The 17,269-nt window shown below is 39.0% G+C and overlaps 1 long non-coding RNA gene across 1 annotated transcript; it reads right to left on the bottom strand.

Annotated features, from left to right (window-relative positions):
* Positions 1–10,347: 10,347 nt before the first annotated feature.
* On the bottom strand, positions 10,348–16,877 carry LOC126821216 (uncharacterized). Its single transcript, XR_007680355.1, has 2 exons — positions 15,141–16,877; positions 10,348–14,052 (listed from the first exon to the last, which is right to left on the bottom strand). It is a non-coding gene; the product is annotated as an uncharacterized LOC126821216 (long non-coding RNA).
* Between the last annotated feature and the right edge of the window lie 392 nt (positions 16,878–17,269).

Raw genomic sequence — 17,269 nt, 5'->3', positions numbered from 1 at the left:
TGGACGCCATTTTGAATTGAAAATGAAAAATAGTGAAAAATCCACATTAATGGGCTTGAAAACATACACAATTGGTCGTGACTTAGAGAATATGTCTCCTATTACCGAAATTATTACATTTCAGGATAGCCTGGATCATGGTCGAATGTTTGGTATTTGAATATTTCAAAAATTCGAATTTCTCCTATGATGTTTTCCGTGCCGACAAGGTTGTTTTCGAGTTTAGCTGGTTTTGATTTCGCGCATACGCTACACAGGAACCACCGGTACTATGAGTACTAAATTCCGGCGAGCATTCGTTCAAGTCGTTTGTTCTTGTCACCTGCCTTTCGTCGTTTTTTTTCTAAGTCAATTTACGGAGGGGAAAAAAGTGGAATTTCGCCGTGACACCGGCACCTATTGTCCGAAAACCATGAAATTTGGACACAATACGCCCATTACCACCCCAGACTCTGTGCTTTACCCCCATTTTGATCCCATTAAAAAAAAAAGAGTTTTAGCAAATAAACGATTTTCGGAATTGAATATTGGTTTACTATTCAAAAAAAGTAGGGGATATTTGATTTTGGGGGCATAATACTAAAATATGCAAATGACTACGAAAAAAGTCACTATAGAACCTAACAGAAGAAACATTTCCAGTTACATGTGACGCCCAAACGCACCAATAGCTACCGCATGGAATGCAGGTGATGCTTGGGATCATCATGGGGGTCCAACCCAAGATTTGCACGACTCTGACTTTGAATGTTACAGTCATTGTGGCATTGAATTCCAGGGTGGAAACATCAGTTTAATTGTTTTAGTGACCAGAAAACAAATTTTGATATGCGTCGGCTTACCCAAAATGAAAGGTTACGTGCCCTTGGCATGCTACAGATCGGCACAACACAGGCGGTTGTGGCGCGGACGATGAATGTTTCTCAGTCTGTCATAAGCAGGCTATGGTCCAGATACCGTGATACACAATCTGTACAGGACAGACCACGCTCAGGTCGACCAAGGGCGACAACTCAAGCCCAGGATCGATTTATCCGTACCTTGGCCTTGAGAAATCGTGTCATCACAGCAAATCAGATCAGCGCTTGTCTTCAAACAGACACTGGTGTGAGAGTGAGTGGCCAGACGATTCGGAATCGACTGCATAGGGGTCACCTTCGCGCCCGACGTCCTCGCTTGTTTGAGAGATCATCACATTCAGGCAAGACGTCGTTGGTGTAGGGATCGTCAACACTGGGATAATCGACGCTGGAGCAATGTGATGTTTTCAGATGAGTCAAGGTTCACTGTTGATTTTTTGGACAGACGTAGGAGGGTGTGGCGTCGTCGAAACGAGCGCTTCCAAGACGTTAACGTCATCAGACATGATCGATTTGGGGGTGGTTCTGTTATGGTGTGGGGAGGCATCACTGTTGCTGGAAGAACGGCTTTACATGTTGTTGCAGGGCGTGTTACAGGCCAGTACTACCTGGACAACATCTTGGCAGTCCATGTTGTGCCGTTCGCACGACGTCATGGCCGCCGTTTCATCTTCCAGGATGACAACGCAAGATGTCACAGGGCCAGGATCGTTACAGGTTACCTCCAACAACAGGACATCACCACATTACCTTGGCCAGCACTGAGTCCCGACCTCTCCCCCATCGAGCATGTCTGGGACATGCTTGGACAGAGGTTACGTCAACGTCCACAACGTCCTGCCAATGTCCAAGAACTTGCTGCTGCGTTGCAACAGGAATGGGACAATCTGGACCAAAATGACCTTAGACGTCTCATTAGGAGTATGCCACGTCGGATCAATGCTTTTTTGGCAAACAGAGGAGGATTTACCCGTTACTGACATGGTTGTGATGCTGTGGTAACTTTGCTGTTTGACCCCGGGTATAATTTTAACCCTTATAATGGTCAGTCTGTGCCTTACTTAGTCTAACGATCATTTGGAATAAATCGATGAATGTGAACTTCATTTCATTTTGTCATTTGTTTCTTCGTCAGTTTCATTAGGTGACTTTAATAACACTTAAAAATCAAATATCCCCTACTTTTTTTGAATAGTATATTATAATCCCTATGAAATATTTTAATTATTCACTGCTATAATATGAATTATCACTTATTCCCCGTTAAATAAATATCAGTCACCGGGTGCAGCTGTACAACTTGAAGGACCCTGGCCTCAAGTGCATGGGACCAACTCTACATTTTCTGAAATGTCAATAAAAGCCCTGGAATGATTTCATTTAAAAAAAATAATCAGAAAGTAAATCTATTTTTATTTATACGCTATTTGTTGCCAGAAAATATATTTTGTTACTAGTCTAATTCAAATTTAAAAATAAACAATATTTTTTCTGAAAATCAATGTCGAAATTTAGTGTATCATATATGATACAATGAGTCTGAGGCATATTTTATTGATATATAGAAATTAATGCAGTGTTCTCATTATGTGTTAAAAGAGTGCCAGAAATGTCTCGAAATTCAGCCATTTGTGTATTTAGTATATCAAGTATATGCGTGTATTACAAAGCTCTGATTTGTGTGATTTGTGTACACCCCGCCCCCCCTATTCGTGTCACTATCATGTACATATCAATTCTGCTGCAAACCAACCCACGCGAACATGACTAAATTATGAAACATTGTCTAGTCGTTTGTATGTTACGACAAAACGAGGCCAGCGTGGCTCATTTGTGCAGAACGGAAGGCCTTGCAAGGATTAGTGTCTAGTCGTTCGGATGGTACGAAAACCCGAGGTCAAAGTGGTTCCCCATTGGCAGTGGTGAAGTATGGAAGGCCTAGCAAGGATCTGTGTCTAGTCGTTTCGATGGGACGAAAAACGCCCGTCTACTCGTCCTTGGTACAAGGATTAGTGCCTAGTCGCTTGGATGGTATGAAAAACAGAAATCCCCGTTCTCTCCATTTGTCCGTGGTTCTTGACCGAAGGCCCGACAACTAACTTTGCGTGCAGTTTTTTGGGTAGGACGAAAAATCGAAATCCTGTGTGCATATTGGCGTGCACGAAAAATAACCCTTGGAATTTTATGCACCCACCCCACCCTCGAACAACGCTTAACATAACATTTTGTTTTCACTACCTACATTGTAAAATTTGTTTGATTTCAGTAGTCAAATGACTACAAAAAGGTTACTGGCCTATGTATAGCTCCCTTAATTTACACATAAACTGACCTAAAACTGCACTGCACATATAATAAACCAATTCCCATTGAAATAAAGGTGAAGCCGTACCGCATAATTATATGATTTGATGAAACCCAACTGCTACCTGAAGTTTCTCGCCTATCGAAGTTATAATATCCGCCGGTGTCATGGCGGCTCGCACATTATAAGAATCATTGCTTTGAAAATGAAGAACGCATTAACACAAAGAAAAACTGATCGGTAACTAGTTTAGTGGCCCAGTCTTCACTATAATTTGTGATAGAATTACTTATTTAAAAATAACTGAATGATGTAAAAATAAAAATGGTTGGAGTGCCCAAGTTTAGATTTCTCGTTGATTTCATAAAGATGTTAGGATATAGAACGTTAAATACTGTGTGATTCAACATGGCGGCCGAGGGGTTTAATGTAGTACCAAATGGTTTATATGTATGAGAGTCAAGGTTTGGACTATAATGGCTTGGAGAAGTATGAGGCGATTGATATGTGCCTCTCTTTAGTGGACCGATGTGAGATTTCCATTGTATTAACTGGACGGGTAGGCCTATTCACCTTCGGTTATGTGTCAATGTAAAATAAGCGGCTTCTTATCAACACGATCCGCTCTGGGCCGGTTTAATTCTACGTATCTCTCGTAGCTGAGAGAAGAAAGATTTTTTAGCCGAGAGAATATCTTCCGTCAAAGTGATTGTTGATTCATAGATTCTAATAACCCATTTTGCAGTTTATATGCAAGCTTTGATATCTGCTATGCAGATCTAGTTATTATTATTATTTTTTTTTTTTTTGTGTTTTTCCTGCAAATCTTATATCTCAGAATCTAACCGTGGGATCTTTCTGAAACTTTGACCTACCCCCCCCCCCCCAAGAATGGGTGGTGGCTTTGGAATAGGTATGTTTTCAAAACGTTTTACGAATCCGAAATCACCGAATTTTACGAACGAATGCATTTGACCTACATTGCTGTAACTTTGTGACTTTTTGACCTATTTTACTAAAAAAAAAAAAAATTCTTTGAGTACCTTGAATCATTTACTTCAAATCTGCTATTTCGGATTTTCGAATTTCAAAAATTCGTCGCTGTGATTTCGAACCGGAAGTTAAAATCAACTTGACAACTTCTTTAATAGTTGCACGATTTTCATGAAATTCAGTATGTAAGTAGATCTTACCGATACAACTTGAAAAATGTCATTAGAAATTTTCTGTATTATCTCCCCTTGATGAAATTAAGGATCAAAGTTTTAAAAAAAATCAACGAAATATAGGTCCGATTGCCTTGAAATTGTATTTCTTTACTAGTTACGACACTACTGATTCGTACACAAAAAATGGAGTTTGTAGCCCAAACCGGAAGTGCCACCATCTTGAAATGTGAAATATCGCTAAGGCTATTTTGATATTTTACTTACAGACAAGGGGATTATATTTTCCAAATCCTTGAAGGAAAGCCCATAAAATGTAGGCAGTAGAATTTTCATTTATGTCAACTGATGGACGCCATTTTGAATTGAAAATGAAAAATAGTGAAAACTCCACATTAATGGGCTTGAAAACATACACAATTGGTCGTGACTTAGAGAATGTGTCTCCTATTACCGAAATTATTACATTTCAGGATAGCCTGGATCATGGTCGAATGTTTGGTATTTGAATATTTCAAAAATTCGAATTTCTCCTATGATGTTTTCCGTGCCGACAAGGTTGTTTTCGAGTTTAGCTGGTTTTGATTTCGCGCATACGCTACACAGGAACCAACGGTACCATGAGTACTAAATTCAGGCGAGCAACTTTTCACGTTGGTACCTAGGTACCCTGTAAATTTCAAGGTGATACCTGTATTCGTTCAAGTCGTTTGTTCTTGTCACCTGCCTTTCGTCGTTTTTTTTCGAAGTCAATTTACGGCTTCCATGAGGGTATAAAAGTGGAATTTCGCCGTGACATCGGCACCGATTGTCCGAAAACCATGAAATTTGGACACAATACGCCCATTACCACCCCGGACTCTGTGCTTTACCCCCATTTTGATCCCATTAAAAAAAAGAGTTTTAGCAAAAAAACTATTTTCGGAATTTAATATTGGTTTTAACCCTGTAATACCCAGACATGATATACATATTATTATAATCCCTATGAAATATTTTAATTATTTACTGCTATAATATGAATTATCACTTATTCCCCGTTAAATAAATATTGGTCACCGGGTGCAGCTGTACAACTTCAAGGACCCTGGCCTCAAGTCAATTTACGGCTTCCATGAGGGGAAAAAAGTGGAATTTCGCCGTGACACCGGCACCGATTGTCCGAAAACCATGGACACAATACGCCCATTACCACCCTGGACTCCTTGCTTTACCCCCATTTTGATCACATTTAAAACAAAAGAGTTTTAGCAAAAAAACGATTTTCGGAATTTAATATTGGTTTTAATTAATTTTGAAATTGCAAATGCAAAGAGATGTTATCGCCTCTTCCGTATGTGATAGGTATTAGTACTATACACATTATCCTTAAAAGACAATTTTTTAAAATGACCGCAACGATGTTACGACACTAGAAACCGAAATCGCCTATTTTGACCTATTTTGACTGCTGGGGCATCTTTCCGTACGTGACAAGGAGTAGGTCGCCCGTCCAACGTGTGTGTTTTTTTCAGGATCACCCGGTTTCCTCCCACTGCTAGACCCCTACGCGCAAGCGAATTATTGAAATAAAATTGAACCATACATTAGTCCCGAAATGACCTAGTTTGTGTCGAGTGGTCGATCAACCCCATTTCGCTCTCTCAATTTTAGCACTCCTAACTCTAAAACTAAATGCAAGGAACGGGCCTATTTACAGAGGTCACAATTTTAACCCTGTAATACCCAGCATATCAGATATGCACACCTACATGATATACATATTATTGTAATCCCTATGGGATATTTTAATTATTTACTGTTATAATATGAATTATCACTTATTCCCCGTTAAATAAATATCGGTCACCGGGTGCAGCTGTACAACTTCAAGGACCCTGGCCTCAAGTGCATGGGACCAACTCTACATTTTCTGAAATGTCAATAAAAGCCCTGGAATGATTTCATTTAAAAAAAATAATCAGAAAGTAAATCTATTTTTATTTATATGCTATTTGTTGCCAGAAAATATATTTTGTTACTAGTGTAATTCAAATTTAAAAATAAACAATATTTTTTCTGAAAATCAATGTCGAAATTTAGTGTATCATATATGATACAATGGGTCTGAGGCATATTTTATTGATATATAGAAATTAATGCAGTGTTCGCATTATGTGTTAAAAGAGTTCCAGAAATGTCCCGAAATTCAGCCATTTGTGTATTTAGTATATCAAGTATATGCGTGTATTACAAAGCTCTGATTTGTGTGATTTGTGTACACCCCGCCCCCCCCCCCTCCTCGTGTCACTATCATGTACATATCAATTCTGCTGCCAACCCACCCACGCGAACATGACTAAATTATGAAACATTGTCTAGTCGTTTGTATGTTACGACAAAACGAAGCCAGCGTGGCTCATTTGTGCAGAACGGAAGGCCTTGCAAGGATTAGTGTCTAGTCGTTCGGATGGTACGAAAACCCGAGGTCAAAGTGGTTCCCCGTTGGCAGTGGTGAAGTATGGAAGGCCTAGCAAGGATCTGTGTCTAGTCGTTTCGATGGGACGAAAAACGCCCGTCCCCTCGTCCATGGTACAAGGATTAGTGCCTAGTCGCTTGGATGGTATGCAAAACAGAGGTCCCCGTTCTCTCCCTTTGTGCGTGGTTCTTGACCGAAGGCCCGACAACTAACTTTGCGTGCAGTTTTTTGGGTAGGACGAAAAATCGAAATCCTGTGTGCATATTGACGTGCACAAAAAATAACCCTTTGTATTTGAAATTTTATGCACCCACCCCACCCTCGAACAACGCTTAACATAACATTATGTTTTCACTACCTACATTGTAAAATTTGTTTGATTTCAGATGACTTAGCCCCGGTTTTTCACAGTGAAAGATTTTGATGAAACTTAACATTCATGTTTATAACCCAAAGATATGGTTCCTTTCGATATTTGCGCATATCGAATCGTAACTTCATGAATTATGGTCCCTGATTGTAAGAAAAATCACTTTATATTTCGCGTGTTCTCTATCTATTTCTCGGAAATGAAATATGGAAATACACAAGCTAGCTATTGTATTACAGGGTGGTGGTGGTGGTGGTGGGGATGAGGTCTTCTATTTGCAATGATTTTTTGACTACAAAATATACGCTCTAACTCATTACTCAAACTACAGCAAAAAAGCGGGACCATAAACCCCATTTTATATATTCTTACAATAGCAACGCACTTCGGGATTAACTTAGAAATGGTTCCACTACTGATGTCTTCCGCCTTACTCCTGCCACAGTAGTGGCTTGTCCTACGGAGTTCCTTTCAGTTTTTTTTAGTCAAATGACTACAAAAAGGTTACTGGCCTATGTATAGCTCCCTTAATTTACACATAAACTGACCTAAAACTGCACTGCACATATAATAAACCAATTCCCATTGAAATAAAGGTGAAGCCGTACCGCATAATTATATGATTTGATGAAACCCAACTGCTACCTGAAGTTTCTCGCCTATCGAAGTTATAATATCCGCCGGTGTCATGGCGGCTCGCACATTATAAGAATCATTGCTTTGAAAATATAGAACGCATTAACACAAAGAAAAACTGATCGGTAACTAGTTTAGTGGTCCAGTCTTCACTATAATTTGTGATAGAATTACTTATTTAAAAAAAAACTGAATGATGTAAAAATAAAAATGGTTGGAGTGCCCAAATATAGATTTGTCGTTGATTTCATAAAGATGTTAGGATAGAACGTTGAATACTGTGTGATTCAACATGGCGGCCGAGGGGTTTAATATGATATAAGTACGAAATACATGTACATGTAGTACCAAATGGTTTATATGTATGAGAGTCAAGGTTTGGACTAAATGTCTTGGGGAAGTAGGAGGCGACTAGTATGTGGACCGATGTGAGATTGCCCATTGTATTAACTGGACGGGTAGGCCTATTCACTTTCGGTTATGTGTCAATGTCAAATAAGCGGCTTCTTATCAACACGATCGGCCCTGGGCCGGTTTAATTCTACGTATCTCTCGTAGCTGAGAGAAGAAAGATTTTTTAGCCGAGAGAATATCTTCCGTCAAAGTGATTGTTGATTCATAGATTCTAACAACCCCTTTTGCAGTTTATATGAAAGCTTTGATATCTGCTATGCAGATCTAGTTATTATTTTTTTTTTGTGTACTTTCTGCAAATCGGATTTCTCAGAATCTAACCATAGGATCTTTCTGAAACTTTGACCTCCCCCCCCCCAAAATTGTGTGGCAGCTTTTACTTACATATATTTTCAAAACGTTTTACGAATCCGAAATCACCGAATTTTACGAGCGAATGCATTTGACCTACAATGCTGTAACTTTGTGACTATTTGAACTATTTTACTAAATCTTTTTTCTTTGAGTACCTTGAGACAATTACTTCAAATCTGCAGATTCAGATCTTCCCTGGTCCTTCCCCTCTATTAGATCCTCCAGAATTTCGTCCCCGGTATATTCGGCCGGTATCCCATGAACAACCACCTTGTCTATTGACAAGGTGGATCGTTCGGACACCGTCACGGTCATACCGAGAAGGAGGTTCTGGGCCAGCGCTAGGTCCATGTCAGACCTACTTTTAGGGCAAGTCTAACATGTCCCGGCACTGTGATCCTTATGTCGAGTATGTTGAGTATACCCCACTTACTCTTCGATTCCTTGCCCACGGCCATAAGTTTGGCTCCTTGGAAGGACTTACCTTCCAGTGGCCTCACAAGTACGACGTGGGTCTGTTCTTCTCTCCTTTTTGTCGAAGGAAAGAACTTTGGTGCAGGGCTGCTTTTAAAAGCGTCAGCCATTGACATGGGTGAGCTAGCCTCTGTCGCCATCGTTCTTATGCTGCCGAAAAGTAAAATCGAAAACAAAAGGAGTGACTGAACAGTGTTGATTAAGGTTGTATGCTGTTGTTAATTAATGACGTAAGCTGATATAACTGTTGTTAACCCTTTCCACAAAGAGCCGCTAGTCAATCAGTGTTATTAATACTAATTAACTATGGGTTCCTATTGCTTGTATGAGTTTACTTAACAGTTATGAGGCTTGGTAACTATAATAATAATTTAGATTGTTAGTGTTGTTTTAAGCTGGTATAACTGTCGTTAACCTTTTCCACAAAAAAGCCGCTACCCACATAACAATATGATGTTAATTTTACGTTACATTTACGTAAAAATGGTCAGTCAGTTTACCATCATTTTGCTCATCTTTTTAACGATAATTTTACGTCAGGAAATGACGTTAATCTAACGTAAACTTTACGTCATTTTTACGTTATATTTACGTCATTTTCTGACGTAAATCTAACGTAAACTTTACGTCATTTTCTGACGTAAATCTAACGTAAAATTTGCGTAAAGTTTACGTCATTTTCGTTAGATTTACGTCAGAAAATGACGTAAACTTTACGTTAGATTTACGTCAGAAAATGATGTAAATATAACGTAAAAATGACGTAAACTTTACGCTAGATTAACGTCATTTCCTGACGTTAAATTGTCGTTAAAAGGATGAGCAAAATGATGGATATCTAACCGATCATTATACCGTAAATCTAACATTAAATTAACATCATTTACGGATGCAATTCTAAAGTCAAATTTTGATGAGCATTAAAACCTTCCAAATTATTCATTATTTGCGGCAGTAAATGGGAAGTACATTCAACCAATAATCAAATTTTCCTGACCCGTGGGTGAGGCTAAAAGTTGAGTGGTCCAACGTGTGCGCTTTAGATCATAAGGTCTGTCATTGAGTCAAGTGGTTTGTTTCCACACCCAACTTGAACATGGGTTTTCTCTGGGTCCTCCTACTACTAAAGATTCCTGGTGCGGATGAATTATTCAACTTGAATTGAATCACTTAGTCCCAAAGGACAGTTTATGTCTATTGGATGTTTTACCCCATTGCTCTCTATCTACCCATAACCAGTCAGAATTCTAAATGTATTGCACAGAAAAGTTAAAAATCTAGCAGAATTATATGACAAAATATACTACAAGTATGTATACATATACTTTATTTAAAAGACAAAAATATAATGTTATAAAATACAAAATACACATTTAAATATTAACAGTTTTTATCCACAGCTGTTTGAGAAATGAAGACGGGCATATGCCACACAGTGTGCAGAGCTATGGCGTACTCTTATATAAAATTCCAACTGCCAAGGGATCTTTCACACACACACACACACTTGAGTTTACACTGTACCTTGGTTTTTTTGTCCCTTCCGTATGACTAGTCAGCCATCCATGTCAGGTCCTCTGTCCGGCATCACTGACACGGGAAAATGTTCAAGAAAAAGGTCTACATTAGCGCTATGAAAGTGTTGATATGCATATAAGAAAGAAAAAACTGGGATATTGACCAAATTGGGCCAAAACCTATAGCCTCTATCTTATTTGCTCAAGGTATTGATGGAATAGAAGTTAACTTTGGAATGAGTGAAATGAAATGGGTTTAATGTCCTATTCCGACAGGGCTAATGACATGGAAATATGCTATACAGTGTGCTATTATGGAATTTTATCCAGACAGCGGCGCTAAAGCCTACTCTTATATCGAATTCAAACTGCCAAGGGATCTTTCACGTGCACACCAATGTGTGCACAGGACCTCGATCATTCGTACCATCCAAACGACTAGACTAGGGAGAATTAACCAAGGAAAGCAAAGTCCTGAAAAGCTGTATATTGATAATGCTGGTCCTCTCACAATCGGAATGATTCACATTTCACACCCAGTGTACGGACAAACAGGGCCAAAATTGATATGTGGGTGTATAAACAAAGATATATACTACACCAATATTGGTTTAACACATTTCAAATATAATTGTAACACGGATATTTGCAATGGTTGATCCATGACAAAAGATTTGAAATATTTTGAAGAGACGCAAAAGGTTACGCCATACAGTGTGCTATGAGGGAAATTTTGCCCGGGCAGCAGCGCTATGGCCTACTCTTGTATCGAATTCCAACTGCCAGGGGATCTTTTATGTGCACGCCAATGTGTACACTGGACCTTGTTTTTTTTTTGTCCCATCCAAACGACTAGACAGCTGTCTTCGTCAGGCCCTCCGTCCTGCATCACTGACAATGGGAAACCACACCGGAAAATCAGGATGAACTTTCTCGGCCAATGCAGGGATCGAACACCCGACCTCAAGGCTAGCGAGTCAGCGTCTTACCCACTTAGCCACATGATCCCCCCTTGGCCTCTGTACATGTAGAGATGAATTTTGAGCTACCTTTATATATATATTTCTATTTTTAAAACCCGCGACAAGTATATTTATATCAAGGATGTAACCCTCTATCAGTTAACCCGTCACGGATTGGTTGCATTGGTGAACCGGTTCAAAATATTCGTTTCATATCATACCTGACCTTCAAATCCAGGAATTGTAGCCACAACGGGGATCACGTTGGTTAAGTCGGTAAGACACTGGCTATCTAGTCTGGAGGTCGGGTGTTCGATCCCTGCATTGGCCGAGAAAGTTACTCCAGATTTTCGGGCGTGGTTCTCCCTTGTCAGTGATGCAGGACAGAGGGCTAGACAAGACAGCTGTCTAGTCATTAAAATGGGACAAAAAAATGAGGTCCCATGTACACATTGGCGTGCACGTACAAGAGCCCTTGAAGTTAGAATTCGATATAAGAGAAGGCCGTAGTGCCACTGTCCGGGCAAAATTTCCCACATAGCACACTGTATGGCGTATGCCCATCTTCATTAGCCCAGTTCAGAGCAAAACAGTAGGACGTTAAACTTTCATTTCACTAGCCACAGCTCTGTTTTCTTTCAACAAAGGGAGGGGTGTGGTGGATGGCTGAATGGTTAGCGTGCGCGCGCTGTATCATAAAGTCTGTCATTGAGTCGAATGGCGTGGTTTCGAAACCCCGGTTGTACGTGGCAAGGAGTAGGGTCGCCTGTCCAACCTCGTGGGTTTTCTCCGGGTCCTTCGGTTTCCTCCCACTGCTAAAGACCCCTACACGCAAGCGAATTATGTAAATAAAAAATTAAACCATATGTTAGTCCCGAAATGACCTAGTTTGTGTCGAGTGGACGGTAAACCCCATTTCTCTCTCTCTCTTTCACCAAAGGGGGGGATCAAGTGGCTAAGTGGGTAAGACGCTGGCTCGCTAGCCTGGAGATCCCTGTATTGGCCGAGAAAGTTCATCCTGATTTTCCGGCGTGGTTTCCCTTATCAGTGATGCAGGACGGAGGAACTGACAGACGGACAGCTGTCTAGTCGTTATGGGACGAAAAACCGAGGTCCCGTGTAGACATTGGCATGCACGTAAAAGATCCCTTGGCAGTTGGAATTCGATATAAGAGTAGGCCGTAGCCCCGCTGCCCAGGCAAAATTTCCCTCATAGTACACTGTATGGCATATGCTCGTCTTCATTAGCCCAGGTTAGGAGCAGAACAGTAGGACGTTAAACCCCATTTCATTTCATTTCATTTCTTTCACCAAAGACCACATAAATACTTCATTTAGCACTTGTCATTTGAAACAGTTATAGCCTATGTCTTGTCTGGAAGAGGGGGCATCATCACATTACCATACAGGGTATAAGTCGATGTTGAGTATAAGTCAAATTGCCAAATTTTACATTTTTCCAACCTACTTCCATAATTAAGTAGAGGCGGTATATAAGACTAATGTTTTTCAACTCCATGAGTTTCGGGACTGTTATCCTAGTCTAATACCGTGCCGGTGTACGCCGAAGAAAAGTTGGGCCATATAAATAATGAGGGTCTGGGACAGTTGTCAATAACACTTGCATTTATAAACAAACATGAATCGTGATGACGAATTAGGATTCAATAAAAAAAACAACATAGATATGGCCCATGAAGAGAGAAATTTTACGATAAAAAAAATTAAGAGTGTTGGATATTGAACTGACAATGCAATCAAATGGATTTTCGGAAATGGCATTCTTATATAAATTTCATGGGCGTCAACATCTTGTTTTAGGACTAGTTACCTCCCTTAGACTTTGTTTATGATAATGTAAAAGACCGGATAATCTAGCCTATGACCGAATATTCTCAAATGTTGACAACGCAACCACACTAATATTCGTAGAATATAGAATATTTTTTTCTAGATGATAGAGACTAATAATATGCCAACATTGAAATGTGTGCATAAATATGGTATATACTTAACTACACCAATATTATACCTATGTCATAGAATTTGTTACACACATTACAAATATAATCTTAATAGAGATCTTTGCTATGGTTGATCTATCAATAAAAATTGGAAGATTTGTAAGGAACGCAAAAGTTTATTGTTTACTGGCTGCAGCAGGGAGCAATAACAGGAACACAGATGATTTTCAACTCACTGATACAACTCAGTTTAGACTTTAAGCCAAAGAGCTGTTATATAATACTGTGACAGGATATCTGCTCTAAACTAACTAGTCATCAAAGAATTGACTGTCAAAAGTTCAGACAGAAAGTATTTTAGGCCTACAATGTTTGTAAAGCTTTGGCCTACATTCTGATGATATTTGTGCTACCATAGATACATATATATTTATATCATTACATTATGTGACAAGTAGTAGTGTTTGGCAAGTAGTAGTGTTGTCTAACTTTCATTATAAAGCCCATATAAATCTTTTTAGAACTTCTTTGTCATTACTGCCACCAAGGGTGCTCAAATATACATGTAGGATCTGTAAAAAAAAAAAATAAATAAAAAGCAACTTTATACTCCCAAAAAAAAACGTAATTGGGTTAAACGGCCTACTGTTCAGCTCCAACTGGGCTGACAGCCAACCTACTGTGGATCTGTAATGAAATGGGGTTCAACACCATACTGTGCTGCTCAAACAGGGCTAAAGAAGTTGGACAAATGCTTGAAAGTGTGCTGTGATGGAAATTTTGACTGGCCGTGTGTACAAAAGAGCTTGGTTTTTTGTCCTATCCGAACAACTGTACATTAGCCCTTACCAGCCCCTCTGTCTTGCACCAGTTAAAAGAGGAACCATGCCAGAAAATCCTGATGAACTTTCTTGGCCACCACAAGAAAAAATAAGCTGGGGAGTAGGACTGAAACCTTTATGTACAAGTATGTACGGGCAAACTTGTTATTTAATGTTATATCATTTAAATAGGCCTATGTATATAAGCTTAAAGTCTTGATTATCCATTTTTCAATTAAATTAAATCATTAACATTAACCGCCAGTGTTTGAATATGTGAACATCTCGAGCACCCGATGGCATTGAGACTTGATTATAGACATAGCAAGTTAATACATTAAAATGTCTTATAAAAAAATTTAACATTTACAGTCTCAAGAAATACCTACTTAACCTACGTACAATATATAGATTTAGCTCTTGCATTATGCATTATTAAATTTGCAAAAATATCAGTACAATAACAAAAAAAAACAACCTGAAACACCCATAAAAATGTTTAGAAAATACTACATGTACTTATATTATAATTAGCACAGCCTGAATTTTAACAGTCTACATCATTAATAAATTCGTTATGTGTTTGATAATTTTTTAATCCAGATTTTTTAAAAACAATTTTGGAACCAGTATTACTTTCGATAACTTAAAGCAATGTTGATTTTGTTTATGAATAGTATGGTTTACGGACAATGTAACTGCATCGTGTTAAAAACAAATACTGACTGTCTGATATACAAAGTTGCGTGCAAACTTTTTCCACGGCCAGATTATTTTTTTATCAACATTAGATCTATCGGTATACTGTCAACGGAAGTTCGCATAAAAAGTGCACTTACCTTCAACTTTACTTTGCTGAATCCAAAATCGTCTGTGTATGTGTGGAATAGCTTTATTTAACTTTAAATCACGGCATCATTTCTTCTTTGGGAAAAATTTTAACCTATGCCGCCATTTTAAATCCCAGAATTCCGTACGTTCCGGTCAAACGAACAAACAAAAAATATTTAATAAATAATAAAAGCAATTTAGATAAATAACAACAATAACCGTAACCTATAAAAAAATATTGTAATGTGAATAGAAATAATATGATATAAACCGATTTAAACACAATCATCAACCGTGAACAGATCGTGACCTTGACCTTGCCCGAGACGATAAAAATATATTTGTACATCTATCTCTAAAAATGGCGACTGTTCGTTTGAAAGGCCTGTAATATTTCTGATAATGAATCTATTCATATAATTTGTTTGTATACGCTCTACTATATTTTATATGAGGTTACATAATTACGTCATATTAAAAGAATAATCAAATCGGGGAATTTTAATTTTCAGAGATAGGTCTTTTATCGAGAGACGATAAATATATGGTCGTCCGCTTGCCAGCCTATCTTTTATAGTCCCATTGGTGCAGAAAAGTAGGAAAATTAAATAAAATTAAATGAGATTAAACACCCTACTGTTTTGCTCTGAGTGAGCTAATGAAGACAGGCATACACTATATACAGTGTACTATGACGGAAACTTTGCACGGATAGCGGCACTATGGCCTACTCTGATATTGAATTACAACTGTCGGAGTGTCTTTTACGTGCATGCCAATATGTACATGAGGACTTGATTTTTTGTATGACCCAAACATCTATACCTTATCCCTTGCCAGATCCTCCGCCCTGCCACAGTCCATAGAAAATTTTCGTCATAGCACTCTGCATTGCGTATGACTATCTTCAATAGTCCGATTGGTGCAGAAAAGTATGAAAATGAATTTTAAATGGGGTTTGAAAATCCTACTATTTTGTTCCAAGTGGGCTAATGAAGAAGGGCATATGCTATAATGGTTAAAATGTTGTGATTTCGGGTTAAAATGCCGTGATGTTGGGTTATCGGTTTACGAAGGGTGATATCAGTCACCATATCTACTGGGTTTCTTTAATACTCATATTTATAGTATTTTATAGAGTCAGACTAGTGGACTAGTGAATGCACGGATTAGTGCACCCACGGACTAGTGAACCCACAGACTAGTAATTGGTAATGATGGAAAAGTGTGTAAAGACCTGTTTTACAGGTTGGCGTGCACTTAGAACTATTGGTAATGACTATATGCGGAAATGCTGCTCTCCAGGCAAAATGTCTTTCCTAGCACATCGTCATTAGTAAGCGCGGTAATGCTGCTGTCCAGGCAAAATTTCTGTCATAGCACATCTTCATTACTAATTTTGATAAAGCCACGGTGGCTAAGTGCGTAAGATGCTGGCTCGGTAATCCGGAGGGCACGTGTTCGATGCCTGCATTGGTGGAGAAAGTTCATCAGGATTTTCCGACATGGTTTCCCCTTGTCAGAGGTGCAGGAACAAGGACAGTAGTCTAGTCACTCAGATGGGACAAAAAACCGAGGTACCATGTATACATTGTCTTGCACGAAAAGATCCCTTGGCAGTTGGATTCGATATTAGTAGGCCATAGTGCCGCTGCTGGGGCAAAATTTCCCTCATAGAACATTGTATGGTATGTACCTGTATTCATCAGGACAAACCTACATGAGGAAAAACCTACATTTCACAAACTTAGTAATTAGTAACGGGGGGGTTGGATGGCTGAATGGTTAGTGTGCGGGCGCTGTATCATAAAGTCTGTCATTGAGTTGACTGGCGTGGTTTCGGATCCCCGGTTGTACGTGACAAGGAGTAGGGTCGCCTGTCCAACCTCCGGTTTTCTCCCACTGTTAAGACCCCTACGCGCAAGTGAATTATGTAAATAAAAATTAAACCATATGTTAGTCCCGAAATGACCTAGTTTGTGTCGAGTAGACGTTAAACCCCATTTCTCTCTCTCTCTCTCTCTCTAGTAATTAGTAACACACTGGCTAGCAAATGAGGGGTTCAATTTCCGTGTTGATCGAGAAAAATGAAATGAAATCGGGTTTAACGTCCTACTGTTCTGCTCCTAAACTGAGC

The sequence above is a fragment of the Patella vulgata genome, chromosome 5 (genome assembly GCF_932274485.2).
Source record: "Patella vulgata chromosome 5, xgPatVulg1.2, whole genome shotgun sequence".
Lineage (NCBI taxonomy): Eukaryota > Metazoa > Mollusca > Gastropoda > Patellidae > Patella > Patella vulgata.
The sequence above is the reverse complement of the archived record's forward strand: the minus strand, read 5'-3'. Positions and strand labels throughout refer to the sequence as shown.